Source organism: Salmo trutta, chromosome 7 (genome assembly GCF_901001165.1).
Source record: "Salmo trutta chromosome 7, fSalTru1.1, whole genome shotgun sequence".
NCBI lineage: Eukaryota > Metazoa > Chordata > Actinopteri > Salmoniformes > Salmonidae > Salmo > Salmo trutta.
This window is the reverse complement of record NC_042963.1, coordinates 35,368,868-35,391,800: the sequence shown is the minus strand read 5'-3', so window position 1 is coordinate 35,391,800 and position 22,933 is coordinate 35,368,868. Positions and strand designations below refer to the sequence as shown.

Sequence of the window (22,933 nt, the reverse complement as noted above, 5' to 3'; positions counted from 1 at the left end):
CATCCTCGACTGACGGAATGAGGTCAATATCCTTCCAAGATACCCGGGCCAGGTCGATTAGAAAGGCCTACTCGCAGAAGTGTTTTAGGGAGCGTTTGACAGTGATGAGGGGTGGTCGTTTGACCGCAGACCCATAGCGGATACAGGCAATGAGGCAGTGATCGCTGAGATCTTCATTGAAAACAGCAGAGGTGTATTTGGAGGGCAAGTTGGTCAGGATAATGTCTATGAGGGTGACCATGTTTACGGATTTAGGGTTGTACCTGGTGGGTTCCTTGATAATTTTTGTGAGATTGAGGGCATCTAGCTTAGATTGTAGGACTGCCGGGGTGTTAAGCATATCCCAGTTTAGGTCACCTAACAGAACGAACTCAGAGGATAGATGGGGGGGTGATCAATTCACAAATGGTGTCCAGGGCACAGCTGGGAGCGGAGGGGGGTCAATAGCAGGTGGCAACAGTGAGAGACTTATTTCTGGAGAGATTAATTTTTAAAATTAGAAGTTCGAACTGTTTGGGTATAGACCTGGAAAGTATGACAGAACTTTGCAGGCCATCTCTGCAGTAGATTGCAACTCCTCCCCCTTTGGCAGCTCTATCTTGACGGAAAAAGTTGTAGTTGGGTATGGAAATCTCAGAATTTTTGGTGGCCTTCCTAAACCAGGATTCAGACACGCCAAGGACATCAGGGTTGGCGGAGTGTGCTAAAGCAGTGAATAAAACAAACTTAGGGAGGAGGCTTCTGATGTTGACATGCATGAAACCAAGGCTTTTTCAATCACAGAAGTCAACAAATGAGGGTGCCTGGGGACACGCAGGGCCTGGGTTTACCTCCACATCACCCGAGGAAAAGAGGAGGAGTAGGATGAGGGTACAGCTAAAGGCTATCAAAACTGGTCGCATGGAGCGTTGTGGACAAAGAATAAAAGGAGCAGATTTCTGGGCGTGGTAGAATAGATTCAGGGCATAATGTGCAGACAGGGGTATGGTGGGGTGCGGGTACAGTGGAGGTAAGCCCAGGCACTGAGTGATGATAAGAGAGGTTGTATCTATGGACATGCTGGTTATAATGGGTGAGGTCAACGCATGTGTGGGAGGTGGGACAAAGAAGGCATCAGAGGTATGATGAGTGGAACTAGGGGCTCCATTGTAAACTAAAACAATGATAACTAACCTAAACAACAGTATACAAGGCATATTGACATTCGAGAGAGACATACAGCGAGGCATAAAGTAATCACAGGTGTTGATTGGGAGAGCTAGCTAGACAACAACGGGTGAGACAGCAACAGCTGATCAGCTAAAACAACAACAACAGGTAAAATGGCGATGACTGGGCAGAGAGGGTCGGTTAACTACACACAGAGCCTGAGTTCGCGGCTGGGGCCGACACATAAACAAAGAAAATAAACAGAATGGAGTACCGTGATTAATGGACAGTCCAGCAGGCATCAGCTATGTAGCCAAGTGATCATAGGGTCCAGGGGGCATAGATGGAACAGGGAAGCCGCGGAGTAGTCGCTACTACGCTAGCAGGCGTGCGACAACGCGTTTAAAGTTGGTAGCCCGGGGCTAGTAGAAGCGTCTGCTCCGACGACCGACGGAGGCCGGTTGGAAGCACAGCGGATGGAGTATTCGTCGGCAGACCAGTCGTGGTGGTGCGGCGGGGCGCCGTGTCGACAAAGGATCCAAGCCAGAAAGAGGTATTGTAGTTGTAGTAATTTAGTTTGCTAGCCAGGAGATGCGCCTGGCTCACGGCTAACTGGTGCTAGCTTCGGAGTAGGGGCATTAGCCACTATAGCCACTCGGTAGCAGCGGTGATCCGGAGCCAAGGTCCAGAGCTTACGGCGAGGATCCGGTGGAGTAGTGGGTTCTAGCCATGTTTGGGTGGAGTCCGGGTAAACAACTGAGTAGGCCGGGAGGTGGGCCTCAGGGATAGCTTCAGTACTAAGTAACTCGGTGGGTGCTAGCTAGCTGTGAAGATCAGGAGTAATGGTCCTGGGATTACGGCAGGAATCCGGCGTTGTAGTGGAGAGACAGTCCGATATTGGTAGGCTAGCAAGTATTATCCAGGCTAAAAAAAGGGCTGGTATCTGTGCAGAAGGTAAAAGCCGCTAGCAGTGGCTAACAATGACTAAATAGCTTGTAGCTAATTAGCTGGTTAGCTTCTGATGGCTAGGTGGTTCTTGCTATAAGGTCTAAAAATGTAAAATAATTCCGGTTCCGTATCACATTGGGTGAGGCAGGTTACCGGAAGGTATAACTGAATTAAAATGGAAAAGAGACTGAAATTAAAATTGAAATATATACAACAAAAAAAGACGAAAAATACAAAGGTACACGAGAGGACGAACAAAACACGTCTGCACTGCTACGCCATCTTGGAATGATGATCTTGGAACCAAGTTAAAGCTTGGTCGCAAATGGGTCTTCCAAATGGACCCCAGGCATACTTCCAAAGTTGTGGCAAATGGCTTAAGGACAACAAAGTCAAGGTATTGCAGTGGCCATCTCAATGCCCTGACCTCTATCCCAATAGAATATTTGTGGGCAGAACTGAAAAAGCGTGTGCGAGCAAGGAGGCCTACAAACCTGACACAGTTACACCAGCTCTGTCAGGAGGAATGGGCCAAAATTCACCCAACTTATTGTGGAAAGCTTGTGGAAGGCTACCCGAAACCTTTGACCCAAGTTAAACAATTTAAAGGCAATGCTACCAAATACTAATTGAGTGTATGTAAACTTCTGACCCACTGGGAATGTGATGAAAGAAATAAAAGCTGAAATAAATCATTCTCTCTATTATTATCCTGATATTTCACATTCTTAAAATAAAGTGGTGATCCTAACTGACCTAAGACAGGGCATTTTTACTAGGATTAAATGTCAGGAATTGTGATAAACTGAGTTTAAATGTATTTGGCTAAGGTCTATGTAAACTTCCGACTTCAACTTTATTTGTACTTTTATTTGATAGCTTTGTTTTGTTAAGCCTGATTTGATACCTTTGTTTAGAGTAGTCTAGTGATTATTGGAAAATTCTGTATTGTGAAGTGGATAGAAGGCTCCTCCTGTATTCAGACAGAGCCCAGACCCTGGCCAAGCTAAGAGCCAGGCCTGTCCAAACACTCCAAGCAGCAGCCTCATAAAGACAACCCAGACTAGTTGGGGTTGGCCATGGTCAGGCACCCAGCCTGCTTTCCATCCCTGCCTCTTTATCACTGTAATGGGGATGGAAAGATCCTGTTTAGTTTCATGACTTTGTTGAGTACTAAATGTTGCATTACTGCAGAAGGGGTTACAGAATGAAAGATTTACACAGGAAATTAGGAAATTACGTCCTGGATTTAGTCATAATGGTCGTTTCAGTAATGTTTATAAAAATGGCACATTTCCTCCTTGTCTTGTTTCCCATATTGTATTTCCAAGACCATTACATTGACTAGTCACAAATAAATGATCCAATATACCACCTTAGAGTTGGTCTCATTTTTAGTTTAGCAACATCGATCACAATCAATCTATCTTTTGTAACTATTTTTTCAATAGCATCGAGAGTACTATAGCTTCAGAGGAAAGTCTAACTTCAGATGAGTGTCTGTAACCTGTAATGGGAGGGAGGGGTGGGGGGGTTAAATTTCAGGTGAAAGTGAATTTGTCCAGAATGGAGTTATTGATGGAAGCTGAGTCATAAAGTCATCCAGAAACATAAATCTGCACAGTGACCGACTGACATTCTTCAATTTTCTCCTCTCCTCTCTTTTCCTAGGGTACCTACACAGAGATCACTGCCTCCAACGTGCGGCGTGTCATTGCCCAGAGGCTAACGCAGTCCAAGACCACCAAACCCCATGCCTACGCCACCGTCGACTGTGACCTGGGCGCCATCATGCAGCTCCACAAGGAGATGGCCAAAGGTGACTACGTAATATAACACAGCATAACAGGGCACAACACATAAGAACACTACATAACAGAACACATCAGAACACAGCATAACAGAACACAACACATTAGAACACAAAATAACAGAACCAAATACAACACATTAGAACACTACATAACAGAACACAATATAACACATCAGAACACTACATAACAGAACACAATACAACTCTTCAGAACACAATACAACACATCGGAACACAGCATAACAGAACACAGCACATCAGAACACAATACAACACAATATAACACATCACAACACATCAGAACACAGCATAACAGATCACTACATAACAGAACACAACAGGGAACAGCACAACAAAAAGCTGGTCAAAGATGAAGGCTGGCTGTGTTCAAGTACACAGTAGCACTACATGATACAACCCAGCTGAACACTCATGAGACCTATGTGAGCACTGTATAAGACCTGGGTGGGATTTAGCTCGTAGTAGCACAGCATATCGCAATGTAGTATATAACACAGTACAGAGCGGGAGAAGGAAGTGGGGATGGAGATAGAGAAACTGAATAAGATATGGAGAGAGGAGGGGTAGTTTTTGTTGTTGTGATCGGATGTGAAGTAATTAGGCAGGCATGGCAGTGTCTAACCCATTCTGTCCTGCCTGTGCTCCTCTCACAGTCTCACCTCTCATCCCATCTCTCCACCAATGAAATTATCCAAAGCATTTTGCACAACATGTGTTCCATGTCACTTCTGCTGAATGACTGTTCTCAGTGAAGGGTGGTACATGTACTCTCCAAGTAAAGAGAGAGAGGGAACATCGTAAGAATGTCATAACAACCACCCAAGGGTGTTTTTGAAACTTGGACCAGAGCCAGTGCAGAAACCCCTGGAGATGTGAAGGGGTGGCGCAAGGTTCCAAGTTGTTCCTGCTCAGTTTACATGGTCAGGTGAAACTCCTGGTTCTGCTCATTATTCCCTTTGAGAGAATAACACAATGCAAAATCCTCATTCCATCTAAACCTGACAGTTAAACCCCGCTTTATTTATATTCTCTTCAAGATGACGTTGACAATGCATTTAATACATTTCCATTTCCTGGGATGATAGAATGAACATGTGAATTAGCCTGATTTGATCAACATTCATACAGCTCTTCAGCCCTGTTTCAGCCCTGTGTGTCTGTGCTGCAGAAGAAACAGAGAGAGACTGGCCATTCCAGTCCTATTAGCAGCAGGGTTGTGTGTGTGTTAAGGGATTCTCTTTTCATCCGGTTGTTTTCCCTGGCTCTCTTTGTTCAGAAGCACAGTGATTTCACGGTTAGCTTGTTAGTCATCCCGCTAAGAGCATTCATAACCGTTTGGCACTAATAGGCACTCTCATATAGCCCCGTGTTAACGCCATGCCAGGCATTGCCGCCACACCATGGGCACTGTAAGGAGAGAGCAGAGAGGGAGCGGTATAGAGGAGAGAAAGAAAGAGAGGGAGGAGAGATGGAGGACAGAGAATTAGAGAGGCGGGAGAGGCAGGACGGAAGGTCAGGGAAGTTGAAGGAGAACAGTAATAGAAAGTTGTGGGTGTTCTCTAAAGGAGTGGTTTTAGATTTTTGGGGTTGTAATTATTTGCACCAAAGAAAAGAAGTGAAAGGCAAAACAGTACAAATAAAACATGTAAAAACGGTGTGCAAGTGAGGTTGGAAGCCCGAAATGAACTTATATGGGCTTATATGAAACCATATATGAAACCACACCACAATTATAAGTACCAAAAAAAAAATATGTGTGGGTTTGTTAAACTGGACATTGTTGTGAGAGAAAGTATGGGTGGGTGGGTGGTTGATTTTATATTGTACTGGGTGGTGGCGTGAAGGGTGTTTGTTCATATAGACATTTTCTCTACCACCCAGCTGCCCCTCACCCAGTACCCCCTGCCCTGTATGATAACACTGCCCTTCAACTGGAGGAGAGAAGAATGGAAAATAAAGTGCACTAGTAACAACAGTAACAGCATAAGGCCTCTCTTGGTCCTAACACACATAATTAGCATGTCTGATTCTCTTACAATGCACATCATCCTATAGCTTGCACACCAGATGTCATCTGCCATGCTTTTTGGAGAAGTTGGTATGGGATACTTTGCTTTGGCGAATAAGAAAGTATTTTTTAAACATCTTTGGGCTGGATGTGTCAATGTGTAGTTCGTACATGCATAACCTGTGAGCAGAATTACTGTCGTACCTCAATTAGCCATGAAATCCCTAGTTTGAAAGCAACTGTATTCTTGAAGCGGTGCCATGGGCCAGCTCCCTAGCAATTTGAGTTCTAGCCAATGAACTTCAGCCCCTCACATTTGAGTGACAGCTAGCAAGAGGCCTGCCCAGTGTTATCCAATGAGGTTGCAGTGGACACAGCAGAGAGAGAGAGAGAGCAATGACGTAGTGCACATATCTGCACATTCGTGACGTAGTGCGCAATTTTCAGGGACCACTTTTGGCTTGAGTGCTACTTTCAGAACTACGGGCTAAAACATATGCAAAAGTACTGGGGAATCTCTTACACTTACCTGACTAACAGCACTTGAATTATAGATCTGTAGTGTTTGACAACGGAGATCAAAGTGTCCATCAATGATTTTATCATCAAGGCAGAAGCTGCTACACTCAAGGAGTATTAACTACCCTGCCAGTTTCTAACAACGTTCATATTCAAAATTATATGTTTGATATGCAGTGCATTCGGAAAGTATTCAGACCTGTTGAATTTTTCCACATTTTGTTACATTATAGCCTTATTCTAAAATGGATTGAAATGTTGTTTTTTCCTCAATCTGCACACAATACCCCATAATGACCAAAAAAAACTGTTTTTTAGAAAATGTTGCAAAGTTATAAAAAAATAAATTTAAAAATTAAATATTTCATTTACTTAAGTATTCAGACCCTTTACTCAGTACCTTTTTGAAGTACATTTGGCAGTGATTACAGCCTCAAGTCTTCTTGGGTATGACATTACAAGCTTGGCACACCTGTATTTGTGGAGTTTCTCCCATTCTTCTCTACAGATCCTCCCAAGCTCCGTCAGGTTGGATGGGGAGCGTCGCTGCACAGTTATTTTCAGGTCTCTCCAGAGATGTTCAATCGGATTCATGTCCGGGCTCTGGCTGGGTCTCTCAAGGACATTCAGAGACTTGTCCCGAAGCCACTACTGCATTGTCTTGGCTGTGTGCTTAGGGTCGTTTTCCTGTTGGAAGGTGAACCTTCGCCCCAGTCTGAGGTCCTGGGCGCTCTGGACCAAGTTTTCATCAAGGATCTCTCTGTACTTTGCTACGTTCATCTTTCCCTCGATCCTGACTAGTCTCCCAGTCCCTGCCATTGAATAAAATCCCCACAGCATGATGCTGCCACCACCATGCTTCACCATTGGGATGGTGCCAAGTTTCCTCCAGACGTGATGCTTGGCTTTCATGCCAAAGAGTCCAATCTTGGTTTCTTTAGACCAGAGAATCTTGTTTCTCATGGTCTGAAAGTTTTTAGGTGCCTTTTGGCAAACTCCAATCGGGCTATCATGTGCCTTTTACTGAGGACTGGCTTCCGTCTGGCCTCTCTACCATAAAGGCCTGATTGGTGGAGTGCAGCAGAGATGGTTGTCCTTCTGGAAGGTTCTCCCATCTCCACAGAGGAACTCTGGAGCTTTGTGAGAGTGACCATCGGGTTCTTGGTCCCCTCCCTGACCAAGGCCCTTCTCCCCCGAATGCTCAGTTTGGCCATTGGGCCTTGGTGATCAAGAGTCTTGGTGGTTCCAAACTTCTTCCATTTAAGAATGATGGAGTGAGGCTACTGTGTTCATGCAGACCTTCAATGCTGCAGAAATGTTTTGGTACCCTTCCCCAGATCTTGGCCTCAACACAATCCTGTCTCGGAGCTCTACGGACAATTCATTTGACCTCATGGCTTGGTTTTTGCTCTGACATGCACTATCAATTGTGGGACCTTATATTAACAGGTTTGTGCCTTTCCAAATGATGTCCAATCAAATGAATTTACCACAAGTGGACTTCAATCAAGTTGTAGAAACCGGATGATTAATGAAAACAGGACGCACCTGAGCTAATTTTCGAGCCTCATAGCAAAGGGTCTGAATACTTATGTAAATAAGGTATTTCTGTTTTTTTTATTTTTAATAAATTAGCTAAAATGTATAAAAAACTGTTTTTTCTCTTTGTCATTATCGGCTATTGTGTGTAGATTGATGACAAAAATGTTTTATTTAATCAATTTTAGAATAAGGCTGTAATGTAACAAAATGTGGAAGAAGTACTGATTACTTTCCAAATGCACTCTATCTACAGTTGTCCCGTCCTGACCATAGAAAGCTGTTATTTTCTATGGTAGAGTAGGTCAGGGCGTGACGGGGGGGTTTTCTAGTTTAGTTTTTCTATGTTGTTATGTTCTAGTTTTGTATTTCTTTGTTGGGTTTTGTTTGGGATGATCTCCAATTAAAGGTAGCTGGTCATCGTTGTCTCTAATTGGAGATCATACTTAAGTAGGTGTTTTTTTCCACCTGGGTTTGTGGGAGATTGTTTGTGAGTTAGTGTATGTTTCAACTCTGCGTCACGGTTTGTTGTTTTTTCGTTCTTTAATTTATGTTTATGTATTGCATAGTTTCACAGTGAAAATAAAATGTGGCACGACACACACGCTGCACTTTGGTCCGCTCCTTCCTACGACAACCGTGACAGAATCTCCCACCACCAAAGGACCAAGCAGCGTGCCCAGGAGAAACAGGAATGGACCTGAGAGGAAATTCTGGACGGGAAAGGACCCTGCAGTCAGGCTGGGGAGTATCGCCGTCCGAAAGAGGAGATTGAGGCAGCGAAAGCGGCGATATTACAAGGCACTATACCAACCACGAGGCAAGTGCGAGAGGCAGCCCCCCAAAAAATTGGGTGGGGGGCACACGGGGAGATTGGCAGAGTCAGGGTGGAGACCTGAGCCAACTCTCCGTGCTTACTGTGGGGAGCGAGTGACGAAGCAAGCACCGCGTTATGCGGTGAGGCGCACTATGTCGCCATTGCGCATTCACAGCCTGGTGCGATCTGTGCCCGTGCCCCGCATTTGTCGAGCTAGGTTGAGCATTCAGCCAGGAAGGGTGGTGCCAGCACAGCGCTCCTGGTCTCCAGTTCGCCTTCTCGGTCCAGGATATCCTGCGCCGGCTCTGCGCACTGTGTCGCCAGTGCGTATTCACAGCCCAGTGCGTCCTGTGCCAGCACCCCACGTTTGCCGGGCGAAAGTAAGCATCCAGCCAGGACGGGTTGTGCCAGCTCTACGCTCAAGACCTCCAGTGCACCTCCACGGCCCAGTATATCCTGTACCTGCCCCACGTACCCGGCCTCCAGTGAGTCTATCCAGTCTGGTACGCCCTGTGCCTGCTCCTCGCACTTGCCCTGAGGTGCGTGTTACTAGTCTGGCGCCACCTGTGCCAGCCCCGCGCATCAGGCCTCCAGTGCGCATTCCCAGTCAAGAGCTTCCGGCGACAGTTCCCAGTCCAGAGCTTCCAGCGACAGTTCCCAGTGCAGAGCTTCCAGCAACAGTTCCCAGTGCAGAGCTTCCAGCGACAGTTCCCAGTCCAGAGCTTCCGGCGACAGTTCCCAGTCCAGAGCTTCCGGCGACGTTTTGCAGTCCGGAACCTCCTGAGACTGCCTACAGTCCGGAACCTCCTGAGACGGCCTTCAGTCCGGAACCTCCTGAGACGGCCTACAGTCCGGAACCCCCTGAGACGGCCTACAGTCCGGAACCTCCTGAGACAGCCCACAGTCCGAAACCTCCTGAGACGGCCCACAGTCCAGAACCTCCTGAGACGACCCACAGTCCGGAACCTCCTGCGATGACCCACAGTCCGGAACCTCCAGCGGCGGTCCGCAGTCCAGAGTCTCCAGCGGTGGTCTGCAGTCCAGAGTCTCCAGTGGCGGCCTGCAGTCCATAGTCTCCAGCGGCGGTCCGCAGTCCAGAACCTCCAGCGGCGGTCGGCAGTCCAGAACCTCCAGCGGCAGTCGGCAGTCCAGAACCTCCGGTGATGATCCACGGTCCGGTGACACAAAAGCGGAGGGATCAGCGGGCGGAGCGGGGGTTATGCACCGAACCGGAGCTGCCTCCTCTGTTGGAGGATCCGCAGCATAAGAAGGTTCTGCGTACTGCACCAGAGCCGCCATAGACATTTGTCACCCTCCCTAACACTCCCTTTGTTTTTTGTTTTTTTTGTTTATGTGCGTTCGGAGTCCGCACCTTTGGGGGGGGGGGGGGGGGGTACTCTCACGTCCTGACCATAGAAAGCTGTTATTTTCTATGGTAGAGTAGGTCAGGGCGTGACAGGGTGGGTTTCTAGTTTAGTTTTTCTATGTTGTTATGTTCTAGTTTTGTATTTCTTTGTTGGGTTTTGTTTGGGATGATCTCCAATTAGAGGCAGCTGGTCATCGTTGTCTCTAATTGGAGATCATACTTAAGTAGGTGTTTTTTCCACCTGGGCTTGTGGGAGATTGTTTGTGAGTTAGTGTATGTTTCAACTCTGTGACACGGTTTGTTGTTTTTTCGTTCTTTATTTTATGTGTATGTATTGCATAGTTTCACAGTGAAAATAAAATGTGGAACGACACACACGCTGCACTTTGGTCCGCTCCTTCCTACAACAACCGTGACAACAGTGCCCATAGAAAGTATGCAACCCTTTGCACAAATATCACAGTTTTGCCTCACAGCCTGGAAGGTAAATGTGTTGTTCAGCTTCAGTTTCCTGAGCAACAAAGCCACATCACGTCACCGTTACAGATCCCCTGAAGCCATTCCTCTACAACCATCCCTGGTTCAAACACCCCCATGTATATTTATCAACTGACTTTGTCTGGTGGCAGGCTGAGGCACAGAGCCTGCAATTGTCTGGCTGGTGGACATATCTATAAATAGACACCAATTCCCAGTAAATTCTATCCTGTCTTTCCGCCATTTGATGGGAATTCTGAGGAAATTGGCTGAGTTTTCATCTCTAACCAGACAGGTTTTTTAAATTCCTTTTCTAAATGATTTATGGCGAGGATAGAGAGAGAATGAAAAAATGCATCCTGGTCTCGTCTTAGTAGGGAAATATCTGTAGATTTTCCTTTCTCTGTGTTTTACCTGGGGCTTTCCTTAATAAATTACAATGCCTTATTCCATCCTTTCTCCTGTAGTTCCTTATGTAGGAAAAAGATAACACATGACACTCTCTCCCTCCCCCTCTTTCTCCTTCTCTCCTCTTACCCTCTGAGTGAAGACTGGGAATGTAATCACCAAACAAACTGCCTTGGATTCAGCTGGGTGCCTTGGCTAGGATAAGCTTTGATTTTCAAAATGTGCATTTTGAGAATGAATGTGGCTCCTTTGTGTGACTGACTGTATCCATGGAAACAGAGACAGAGGTGAATAGAAGATGAGACCATGTCTCACCACTTTGTTAGGCCCTGTAGTCCTGCCTTTTTGGTCAGACCACTGAATCTACTGTAACACTGGGCCATTCACCTTTCACCCTGACCCTCCCTTACTTCTGTGGAAACATTATCATATCTTATCTCTTATCTTATCAATCGTGGGGATAGGACAGGGTATACCGAAATGCTCTGTCCTGTCTTGTGAAGGCCATGGATGGAGTGTCATTTAGTCCCTTTTCCTCTTCCATCCCTCCACTCTCTCTTCCCCTCTGTCCTCTTCTCCTCCTCCTTGAATCCCATCTGCCAAATATCTGTCCTGACCTCTGACCTTTGCCTTTAGGATCTACCAGAGGTCAATGTGACCTGGTCTGGGGAGGGCCCCCAGGCGCTGGACTCCATCAGCATCTCCATCGCTGTGGCGACTGAGAAGGGCCTCATTACCCCCATCATCACAAACGCTGCTGACAAGGGAGTGCAGGAGATCTCAGCTAACTCCAAGGTAGGGTGGAACCCTACTGATACCTGGGTAGCGTGGAGCTCATAGTTCAGAATCAGAAATACATGCCAGTGAGCTGCTAACTTTCCCGGGTGGAGTGGAATAAAATCATGAAATGTTACAGTATCTGAAATGGAACTAGCTGTCTCCATTATTTAGTGGCAGTTACAAAGCACTCAAATTAAAGTTCTATAAAATGAGCGTAGAACAGTAATGTCACCAGCAACCCCTTAGCCTTCAGACTGTGGCTGAATCCCAAATCACCCTCGACCCTCCATTTGCTCATTCACACGTGCCTCTACAATATCCACATGTCCCAAAGCTGAGGTTGTGAAAATAATGGAGGGTGTAGGGGCTAATTAGACCCTCCAATAGCCACTTTGACATAGTTCGCTTTGCTGACGGCTTCAGAGTGAAGTCGTATCCCATAATTTACTGCATAATATTTTAGCTTTCACAATTTTATTCACAAAACATTTGCCACCTGTATTTGTTCGTCAGACTTTGAGACTTTTTCATGTCCTGACCAGTATAAGGGGTTGTTTGTTATTGTAGTTTGGTCAGGGAGTGGCAGGGGGTGTTTGTTTTATGTGTTTCAGGGTTTTTTGGTTAATGTTCTATGTTAGTATATTTCTATGTTCGTTCTAGTTTTTATATTTCTATGTTTAGTTTATTGGGTTGACCTTCAATTGGAGGCAGCTGTTCCTCGTTGCCTCTAATTGAATGTCCTATTTAGTAGGGGTGTTTTTCTATGGGTTTTTGTGGGTAGTTGTTCTGTATGTGTAGCTGTGTGCCTCACAGGACTGTTTTTCGTTGTTGTTTTGTATTAAGTGTTTATTTTGGTTTTCTTTGAAATAAAGAAGATGAGTATTCACATTCCCACTGCGCCTTGGTCCCATTTTTACGACGAACGTGACAGACTTGACACATGTAACATTGGAAATTAAATAAAAAACTATTACTGAGGTTCATATCTTGTAAAACGACAGGGGGAATTTTCCCATTTGAATTTCATGCTCATTTTATTATTTAAATGTGGAACATGAATTTCCTCATTCAAGTCACAAGTGTGTCCCGAAGTTGATTGGTTTATTTGATCCCTTCACCAGTATTGAAGTCACCCTCAGAGTTTCGTCAGCAACATTTGACAACGGAGGTCCCTCCAATCGAGTTGGTAGGGGCGAGGGGAAGGTTTCAGATTCAGTGTGTAACTGCATTCCTCAGGTGCTTCCTTTGGAAAGCTCAGGCTGGGAATGAGTTGCAGTGTGGGGACTCATTCTGAATCACTCTCTAGGTAAACACATTATCAGGGTTGGTGGTGTTTACATTCCTGAACAGGGACCAGAGATTGTTGTGCTGCAGGGTTAAACCACACCATTATCTGCATAATTGTTTGCAGCTCTTAATTTTGCCACCATTGGGCTTCTCATAATGATTTTGGTGATGATGGTGGATTGCTAAAATAACTTAATCAATTGATTGACACAGTAGATAACCATACTAGTGATGGGGGAGGGGAAATCGATACAGTTACATATCGGCATATTATTTTTGACAATATCGCAATATTATTTTCATGGCTGCTAGTCAGCTATACCTACACCAAAGCTCACCGTCTTCTTTTTAAATAGTGAGCCAAATTTGTTTTCAGCAATTTAATTTCCATGTTTAATCAAAACTTGTTTTCTCATGACTCGCTTATCCCTCTGCGGCAGTCATATGGTGAGCAATATGTTTGGAACATCGAATGGCAATAAAATCACTGTATCGAATCGCAATACATATTTAAATAATTGTGAGAATCGCAATACATATCGTATCGGCACTTAAGTATCGTGATAATATTGTATCGTGAGGTCCCTGGCAATTCCCAGCCCTAAACCATACTGAATCTAGAGGGAGTATACATGTATGTCTGTACGATATGTCTGTATAATATGACATTATAGACAATGTAGTTCTCTCCATCTCAGCAGTCAGCTATGAACTGAACGTGCCATGATTATGAATAAATAAATGTACCATGCTAGATCATTAAAAGTGATTAATGGAGGGTTATATAGGGGCCGGGAACATAGGCCTCAGCAGCTGGGTACACTCACACACACACACATACGCACACACCAGTGTGCCAGCTTAAGAAATAGAGAATATGACAATGTAATTCCAATATATTCCCTGCAAAGGACAACGTGTGCTACCGATCTGGCCTGCCACAACACATTTATTAAACACATACACACTTGCAGTGCCACACATAGACACGCATGCACAGTGGTCTCCTGTCCGTGTGTTCCCACCCAGAGTCAGAAGCCTGGTTTGAGTTAGGGCAGAATGTAAACCCCTTATCAGCAGCTAATTGAATACAACATGTGGTCTGGAAGGGGCACAGAGTGTTCAGTGGCTACCATGCCTGAACCCACAAAACACATGATTGCTTTTCCTTTCGATGCTGTTATCGCTAATGTCTCCCCATGTATTCTAATGTGTCTCTGGGTCTTTTGACTTACTGTTTTTTTTAGATAAAAGCAGTGTCACTGCAATATCGCTAAAGCAAATTTCCATTTGAATGAGCATGACGTGCATGAGTGTTAGATGTATTATTGCACATCTGCTGCAAATTATTTCCTATATTTGGGCCAGGGTTGTCATGTTGGACCATAGAAAATAGAATATTAAGAGAGTATCATACATAGGGTTGTATGACATGCTTCAATGCATAGGGATGTGTGTGTACTGTATGTATCTGTGTATACTTGTGGAGCCTCTGTGTCTCGGCGGTTATATCCGCAGGGCGGGGCGGATCATTAAATATTGTGTGGCCGGGTGGGCCGGGTGGGTGGCGGGTTGAATAAACATAAAAAACAGTACCTTAAAAAAATCCATAAATGTGTCTTTGTTGTTCAATTTATATCTATGTGCTATATTGAGGTATTTATATCCTTATTTTAGGCTGGTATTAGTGCATAAGCTTAATTAAGCTTCAGGGCCCAACTGTACGCGCACAAAGTAGCCTACACGCCAATTGCCAAATTCTTTAGGGAACGGGCAGAAAAAGTTAACTTCGATCCATGGAGGCAAAAATTATTCAGCAAGAGAAAAACTGCAAAATGTAATGTTTGGGAAAGATTTGGTGAAGTGCTATAAGGGGATGATAGTAGTTTATGTGTGATGATTGTGAAGGGCAATAAAAATTTGACACAAGATCGGGACTTCAAATAGGCCTATGGCACATAAAGGAACTGTAGAGTCGCCAATACTGTTCAGATGGGTAAATAGAAACTTAAATCTGGACACTGACTGTAGGTCTATAACCTCTCACATAGCTTTAATATTAACTCCTGCAGAATTAAGCATTTCTTGCAGTAAAATGACACACCAAATGTAGGCTACATTTTGACAGGAGTGAAGAAATATGATTTATTTCTTTCAGCATTTTGAGAGAATGCTTCATAAACGCTGATAGTATTTCAACCACATAAAATATGGATCCAAGCCGATCTAAAATCTGATCAGATACATGTTGGGACATTTTCACAGCTTTCTATTTCCTTACAACCGGTCAAACTTATGTCATTTGGAAATTTTGCACAGAAAAACTTCCAGTTTTTTTCTCCCTGGTTTGCTCCACGAAAGAAGCTGATATGGCAGAGAACTTTACCGATGTCAACTAGACGGAAGCATTTATTCTATTGATTTATGACATTCTGGTGAGACAGGGTTTATTTTGTCTTTTAGGGCAATATATAATAACAGAAAAGAAGCTGCATGAACAATATCGAATTATAGATAAGTTGACTAACAAATAGCCTACCAAAATGTTGGAAATAGAAACATATCTAAATCGGCAAATAAATTCCTGCCACCCCCTGTCAAAAAATCTTTCCGCCGTCTCTGACTGTAGTGTACAGAGCATTTTTCTATATTAGCGAGTTTGGGCCAGGTGCAGGCCTCAGATTTTTACTTTATCACCAATAGTCGGGCGGTTGCGAATTGGTTATTAGCAATTAAAGGCGGGTGTGGGTGAACAAACACCTGACCCGCGCACTACTAATGTGTGCATGTGAGGAACATATGGATGATTTGTCACCTCACATGCGCTGGGATGAGAGTCAACAATCCAGAAAACACACACACACACACCTATATAAAGTGCAACAGTGCAGCCTCCAAGCTCCTTAGCCTCTCTAGGGTATGTGGGACGAAATCGTCCCACCTACTCAACAGCCAGTGGAATCCCGTGGCGCGATATTCAAATACCTTAGAAATGCTATTACTTAAATTTCTCAAACATATGACTATTTTACACCATTTTAAAGACAAGACTCTCATTAATCTAACCACACTGTCAGATTTCAAAAAGGCTTTACAATGAAAGCAAAACATTAGATTATGTCAGCAGAGTACCCAGACAGAAATAATCAGACACCCATTTTTCAAGCTAGCATATAATGTCACATAAACCCAAACCACAGCTAAATGCAGCACTAACCTTTGATGATCTTCATCAGATGACACTCCTAGAACATTATGTTATACAATACATGCATGTTTTGTTCAATCAAGTTCATATTTATATCAAAAAACAGTTTTTTACATTAGCATGTGACGTTCAGAACTAGCATACTCACCGCAAACTTCCGGAGAATTTACTAAATTACTCACGCTAAACGTTCACAAAAAACACAATTATTATTTTAAGAATTATAGATACAGAACTCCTTTATGCAATCGCTATGTCCGATTTTAAAATAGCTTTTCGGCAAAAGCACATTTTGCAATATTCTGACCCGCGCACTAATCTAAAATGTACTCTTCACGTGCATGCGCGCCCCCCTCTCATTGTTCTCAGATCGACCACTTACCAAATGCGCTACTGTTTTTCAGCCATGGCCTGCAAAGTCATCATTCAACGTTCTGCCGCCTTCTGAGAGCCTATGGGAGCCGTAGGAAGTGTCACGTTACAGCAGAGATCCTCAGTTTTCAATAAAGAGAGTGTAGAAGGCCAAGAAATGGTCAGAGAGGGCACTTCCTGTTTGGAATCTTCTCAGGTTTTTGCCTGCCATATGAGTTATTTTATACTCACAGACACCATTCAAACAGTTTTAGAAACTTTAGGGTGTTTTATATCCAAATCAAACAATTATATGCATATTCTAGTTTCTGGGCAGTAGTAATAACCAGATTAAATCGGGTATGTTTTTTATCCGGCCGTGCAAATACTGCCCCCTACCCTAGAGAGGTTATGTAGCATATTGATTTATGCTCTAGTAGCATATTGATTCATGTTGACTTTTGAGTGATGGAAGAAAAGGGGTTGTTTAATTGTTTGTAAAGCACCATTACTTTAGAGAACTCGTCTTCTCTCTGCTCACTGAGTCATGTCAACTCCCTTACTCCAGCTTGCCAAGCCACAGGCGGAGAAAGCCCACTCAGATCAATACAGAGAGTACACACAAGATCAATTTGGCGAAGCAGCAACTTGGACTGACACACCACAGTATGCAGGAGAGGAAAATATATAGCCTGCAATAGTAATAGGGTCTGATGTAGAAGACCCTGGAATTGGAATCAGCGGGGTTAACTATTGATGATGCTGTAGGTCTACATGCATTCAGACAAAGTGGTCAATTTTGTATAAACAATGTTCATTTGTCATTATTCTAGTGCAGTCCCATTCCACCCCATATGGCCTGCTTGGAACCCTCCTAAAGACTAACTTTCAATGATTTTTCTTTAAAAGCAATTGCCCGCGCTGTTTCCTCCTGCTCAGCCAATTAGTTTTCATTGTGTTAATGTAAAAGTGTTGCCTTCGGTGGGGTTTGATGAGTTCTGATGAAACTTGGAATATTGATAATTATCAACTATCCTATTGAAATATTGAGTGCTATAGTCTAGGGTCTATATCAGAAGTTAATGGTTATCTGTTGGAGGAATGTATATGGTGGAGGCAATTAAGTTTCGAGTGTATTGAGTAAAGGAAGGGCAATCACATGTGGCAGGCACGGATAAGGATGGAGAGATGTGGTGTGGTGAGGAAGGGGGTCGAGGTTAGGTCAGGTCACATTAAGGGAAAAGGAACAGTTTATTGCTCGTATCACTTAACTTCCTGCCTAGCAATAAAGATGTAATGTTTAGAGAGAAGGAGGAGACTCCACCCAAATTGGAGTATATATACTACCACTGGTGGAAATATGTTTTGTCTTACGCAACTGAATAAACTCGGTTTGAGCTTGATTAAGCATCCGTGAGTATTTTACTTTATTTATTTAGAACCTAACAGGTTCAACACAGTGGGATTGAACTGCACTCTGCTCTAGCTCTGTGTGTGTTGATGCCTGGGTTTATTTAAGTAATGCTAACAGAAGCCCTTGTGTGAAGCATTTGGAGAATGCAGTCTGAACTCTGAGTGAGGGCTGCCTTTGGAGTGTTGACTATGACAAGCTGAAGGGAGGTTATCAACATGACATTATTTCAACATTATCGTTGAACCATGAGGTCCATACTGTATCACTGAGACAGCTAGACGCGTGACTGATGGATCTGATTGAACCATCACCACCTCTAGACAGTAGACGATTGATTAGCCTATGGCTCACAGTGGATCCCTGCCTCTGACTACAGTAGACAACTGACTGACCGCTGATCTGTTTTCTCCAGGCACTGGCCAAAATGCTTGGGATGGGAAGCTGCTTCTTCATGAGTACCAGGGAGGCTCATACAGGTAAACACAACACACCTTATTATCTGGGAGCGAGATAATACTACAGTGAGGGAAACAAGTACTTGATCCCCTGCTGATTTTGTATGTTTGCCCACTGACAAAGAAAGGATCAGTCTATAATTTTAATGGTAGGTTTATTTGAACAGTGAGAGACGAAATAACAACAAAAATATCCAGAAAAACGCATGTCAAAAATGTTATAAATTGATTTGCATTTTAATGAGGGAAAAAAGTATTTGACCCCCTCTCAATCAGAAAGATTTCCGGATCCCAGGTGTCTTTTATACAGGAAACGAGCTGAGATTAGGAGCACACTCTTAAAGGGAGTGCTCCTAATCTCAGTTTGTTACCTGTATAAAAGACACCTGTCCACAGAAGCAATCAATCAATCAGATTACAAACTCTCCACCCTGGCCAAGACCAAAGAGCTCTCAAGAAAGCACATATACATGCCCGTCTGAAGTTTGCCAATGAACATCTGAATGATTCAGAGGACAACTGGGTGAAAGTGTTGTGGTCAGATGAGACCAAAATGTAGCTCTTTGGCATCAACTCAACTCGTCATGTTTGGAGGAGGAGAAATGCTGCCTATGACCCCAAGAACACCATCCCCACCATCAAACATGGAGGTGGAAACATTATGCTTTGGGGGTGTTTTTCTGCTAAGGGGACAGGACAACTTCACCGCATCAAAGGGACGATGGACGGGGCCATGTACCGTCAAATCTTGGGTGAGAACCTCCTTCCCTCAGCCAGGGCATTGAAAATGGGTCATGGATGGGTATTCCAGCATGACAATGACCCAAAACACACGGCCAAGGCAACAAAGGAGTGGCTCAAGAAGAAGCACATTAAGGTCCTGGAGTGGCCTAGCCAGTCTCCAGACCTTAATCCCATAGAAAATCTGTGGAGGGAGCTGAAGGTTCGAGTTGCCAAACGTCAGCCTCGAAACCTTAATGACTTGGAGAAGATCTGCAAAGAGGAGTGGGACAAAATCCCTCCTGAGATGTGTGCAAACCTGGTGGCCAACTACAAGAAACGGCTGACCTCTGTGATTGCCAACAAGGGTTTTGCCACCAAGTACTAAGTCATGTTTTTCAGAGGGGTCAAGTACTTATTTCCCTCATTAAAATGCAAATCATTTTATAACATTTTTGACATGCGTTTTTCTGGATTTTTTGGTTATTATTCTGTCTTTCACTGTTCAAGTAAACCTACCTTTAAAATGATAGACTGATCATTTCTTTGTCAGTGGGCAAACGTACAAAATCAGCAGGGGATCAAATACTTTTTTCCCTCACTGTAACCCTCAGTCCTTTACACCTGGAATATTATTTTGATAGATATGTTTTGTACAAATGCAGTGGGGACTTGGCTGTGGGATTTCTCTCTTGGCTTGTTAGACGGTGAACTGGTGTTTGACTCAGGTTCTTACTTAGCACTTCAACATAGTCAAACATTTGAATATGCAGACATACAAGTCTACGGTGTGGGAGCAAGGTGTTCTATAGCTGTATCTGGTTCACCACTGACAATCTGCGGCATTTGTACCAGGCGCTAAGCTAATCATTTCTTGAATAGGCCAGTAGGCTACTGGTAGGGAAGCAGTCATTAATGTCCTGCTATTAGTGTTACAACCATTACAGCTAGTCCATATAATATACAGATTCTACATTATCACATGCAGGCATGAAGAGAATATGTGGCCAGACGACAAGAGCCATCAATTATGTGGCTATCCATTCCAGGGGAGGGCGGGCTGTTTTAACTCATTTGAATTAATTGGGTAATTTAGACATAAATGGGGTTTCTGTGTCAGAGAGGAGGATAATTAATTTCTATAAATGATGCAAGCACTTTCTATCTCTTCTTGAAGACGTATGCATGCTTCTTCCCTCCCTTTATCCATCCCTTCATCCCCCAGACCTGGCTATGTTATTAACCCACACAGGAAATTGCCTGTGGATGTTATTGCTCACTAAACACAGATATAGGATGGTCTCTCTCTCTCTCTCTCTCTCTCTGTGAGTTCACCTCAGGCTGTTGGAAGTGGCACAATGTCTTTATGTGTCTATTGAGGAAATGTCTCCTGGTATCCTCTTTTGTATTCTCCTTAATTCACCTCACACACAGCCTCTTTGTGTTTTGAGTGCATGCTGTCTTGACTGAATTAGTAACAGGGAATAGGTAGTAATAAGGCCCCATTATGTCTGGCTGTAATCTCCCCTTGGTTAATTGTCTGCATGTTTTCCCTGGCTGAGCCAGACTAATGATGCAATGCCCATTGTCTCCTCTCTCTCTCATTCCCCTCCCTCCTTTCCTCTCTCACCACAATCCTTCGTCTTTTTTCTCTCTCTCGCTTTCCCCCACCGCTCCTTCATTCTCTCTCTCTCTCTCTCCTCCCCCTATTTATTCCTCCCAATTCCTCTCACAAATTAAAATTAGCTTTATTGGTACAAATGGTGAAATCTCTGTCTCTCTCCTTCCCTTCCTGTCTCTCCCTGACAGTATTTCTAACCTGGGCATGTTTGGCATCAGTGGGTTCAGTGCGGTGATCAACCCTCCGCAGGTGTGTATCCTTGGCGTGGACACCTCCAGGGCTGTGCTCCGTCTGACTGAGGAGACCGGTGCCCTGAGCACCCAGCAGCTGATGACCGTCACCCTGTCTACTGACGGGTGCCTAGTGGACGACGAGCTGGCATCACGCTTCCTGGACAAGTTTTGTGCCAACCTGGAGAGGCCGCAGCGCATGTCACTAGCCTGAGATAGAGGGATGGAGAAAGGGAAGGAAGGAGAGAGAGAACACTTCCATCATGAAACTTATAGTGTGTTCTGCAAAGGAGCAGCTGTCTTATTTGAACTAAATTGACATTGTCATGGCTAGTTGTGCCATTGGCTTGTACATATGTTTTATTTTACCTTCATTTAACTAGGCAAATCAGTTAAGAACAAATTCTTATTTTCAATGACGGCCTGGGAACAGTGGGTTAACTGCCTTGTTCAGTGGCAGAACGACAGATTTTTACCTTGTCAGCTCGATCTTGCAACCTTTCGGTTACTAGTCCAACGCTCTAACCACCAGGCTACCTGCCGCCCCATAGATACAGTAGATATTACTTTTTATGACCTCTGCTATTTCATGATCATCAATGATAAGGCTTTTTGATGGAAGTGCCAATGCTACGACCCATGTCTCAATGAGTTTTTATCCATTCACCTGGACAATGCAAACCGATGCTGATGTTGTTTTTGTACATTTCTCTCATGTATTTATTATCGGCCATCGACTGCACTGCGTTTCTCCTGTGTGAATACATTTTTCCTGACAGAGGGAGTGGCACTTTGAAATTTCCCTCAACATTCTGACTAAAGACTTTGTTGGGATTGTAGTTTCTGTCAGGTCTCCTGAAGGTTTACGAGGGGAAAAAAATCCACTGAAATCTCTCAATATGATATATTCCAATTTACTGTATTTAAAACACTGTATTATAACCACCCCAAGAAAACAGATGTCAAAAATACACATGGATAAAGCAGTAGAATGGCCTTACTAAATAGCTCATTGACGTTCAATGTGCCACCGCCATAAGATGCCACCTTTCCAACAAGTCAGTTTGTCAAGTGTCTGCCCTGTTAGAGTTGCCACAGTCAACTGAAAGTGCTGTTATTGTGAAGTAGAAATGTCTAGGAGCAACCACGGCTCAGCCGAGAAGTTGTAGGCCACACAAGTGCACAAAACGGGACCACCGAGTTCTGAAGCATGTAGCACGTCTGTCCTCGGTTGCAACACTCACCACTGAGTTCCAAACTGTGACTGGAAGCAACGTCAGCACAAGAACTGCTCGTCGGGAGCTTCATAAAATGGGTTTCCATGGCCAAGCAGCCGCACATAAGCCTAAGATCACCATGCACAATGCCAAGCGTCTGCTGGAGTGGTGTAAAGCTCGCCGCCTTTGGACTCTGGAGCAGTGGAAACGCGTTCTCTGGAGTGATGAATCAAGCTTCACCATCTGGCAGTCCAAAGGACCAATCTGGATTTGGCGGATGCCAGGAGAACGCTACCTACCCCAATGCATACTGCCAACTGTAAAGTTTGGTGGAGGTGGAATAATGGTCTGGAGATGTTTTTCATGGTTCGAGCTAGGCCCCTTAGTTCCAGTAAAGGGAAATCTTAACGCTACAGCATACAATGAATGACATTCTAAAGGATTCTAGGCTTCCAACTTTGTGGCAAGTTTGGGGAAGGCCTTGTTTCAGCTTGACAATGTCCCTGTGCACAAAGCGAGGTCCATACAGAAGTGGTTTGTTGAGATCAGTGTAGAAGAACTTGACTGGCCTGCACAAGCCCTAAC

At 44.2% G+C, this 22,933-nt stretch overlaps 1 pseudogene; it reads left to right on the top strand.

The window, feature by feature from the left end:
• LOC115197797 (pyruvate dehydrogenase protein X component, mitochondrial-like) overlaps window positions 1–21,345 on the top strand; it is a 79,760-nt pseudogene extending 58,415 nt beyond the window's left edge.
• The last annotated feature ends 1,588 nt before the right edge of the window (window positions 21,346–22,933 follow it).